General features: G+C 49.6%; 1 pseudogene; it reads left to right on the top strand.

Moving 5' to 3' along the window:
* Positions 1-807: 807 nt before the first annotated feature.
* The window catches only part of LOC114009686 (cleavage and polyadenylation specificity factor subunit 5 pseudogene), a 16,223-nt pseudogene continuing 15,460 nt past the window's right edge, over positions 808-1,570 (top strand).

The raw sequence follows: 1,570 nt of genomic DNA, 5'->3' as shown, positions 1-1,570 counted from the left end.
AGAGTCACCCCAAAGAGGGAAGCTATGAAAGATTCAGCAGTAGGAGTAGGACAAAGGGTATTAGAAAGAGTGGGGACTAGACCAGCGCCATGGCCTAGTGGTTAAGAGAGACATATTCCATATTCCCATAGCCAACCATAGTTCAAATCCCGGACCTGGCAACCTGAAAAACGAAAAACGTGTTGTGCATGTGTGTGTGTGTGTGCATCCCCAAAGTCCCAGCAAGGTGGAGAGGTGGAGAAGGGATTGGCATGGCCATGCTCTCATTGGGAGATGCTATCTCCCTCTCTCCCCTTCTTTCTCTGTCTCTCTGGCAAGCACACATGCCCTCTGGCAACTAAAAAACAATTTGGGGGGGGGTTCTACAGGTGGTGTGGTGTTGGGGCTCTGGACTCCCAAATGGCTGACCATGGCTCCAGTCTGGAACCCGGCAGCTTGCTTTCTCACTTTCTCACTCTCTCTACTCAAATTTAAATAATAATAATAATAAAATAATTCTTAAAATATTTTTAATGGGGGGGCCGGCAAGTGGCATGGTGGTTAAGGGTGCTGGACTCCCACATGGCCGACCACAGTTCAAGTCTCAGACCTGGTGGCTTGCTTTCTCACTTCCTCTCTCTCTGTCTCTCTCTGATCAAACTGGAAAATAACAATGATAATAATAAATAAAGTTAAATAAAATCATTCTTAAAAAATATTTTTAATGGGAGCCCAAGGTTTTGGAATCACAAAGGAAATGGTTTTTGTAGGGGTGGGGTTTCAGGGCCAGGTGGATGGGGGAGGAGGGTGTTTTGAGGTCCAGTGTCCATGGCGCAGCCAGAATCTGGTGACCAGGGCTTTCTGTCTAACACGCAAATCCAGTCGTATTGCTCCCAGTTGAAGTGACTCTCAGGATCCTCACTCTGTAACAGGGCTGCAAGGCCACAGGTTTCCTGGCCTGCATCTCTACCCTTCCTGCCTGCGTCTCTAACCAGCCATCCTGCCTGCCTTCCACTGGATGCTCCAGCCCCACTCCCCTGGTGCGCATTGCCACCTCTGCCTGAAAGCCCTGCTCCCGCTCTCCTTTCACTTGGCCAACTCCTTCTCATCCTTCAAGGCTCAGCTCCAGACCCCGCCTCTGGAAGAGCCTATCCAGCAGCCAGCCTGGAACGCGCACTCCTACCTCCTTGTGGTGTCTCAGAACCCCAGAGCGGCTTACCTAAGCAAGACTCAGCCAGAACGCGTTGTATTTCAGGTATTCTGTTTACTTTGGAACCAGTGCAGTGAGGCGACTCAACTCGGTGGGGCATAATAATGAAGCATTTCTTCCCCTAATCTCTGCCTTCAGCCATGCTGTGTTGAATCTCCTTTTTCCATCCCTTAATGACATCTTGGGCAGATTGCATTACTTTTGGATCACGTTCTGCTTTTAAACCTCCATCCTTTAAAGCTTTATTCTCAGACTCATTTAAACCTCATTTCATCTTCCCCTTTACTCATCCAAGGGCTGCGTTTAGCCAGGATTCTGTCCCCAGCCTGCTTGGAGTAAAGGGGGGGGGGGCAGGAGACTGAGATGGCTTAGGGGGGGACA

The sequence above is a fragment of the Tupaia chinensis genome, unplaced genomic scaffold (genome assembly GCF_000334495.1).
Source record: "Tupaia chinensis unplaced genomic scaffold, TupChi_1.0 Scaffold000602_1, whole genome shotgun sequence".
NCBI classification, from domain to species: domain Eukaryota; kingdom Metazoa; phylum Chordata; class Mammalia; order Scandentia; family Tupaiidae; genus Tupaia; species Tupaia belangeri.
Note: the sequence above shows the minus strand (reverse complement) of the source record. Positions and strands in the feature narration are given on the sequence as shown.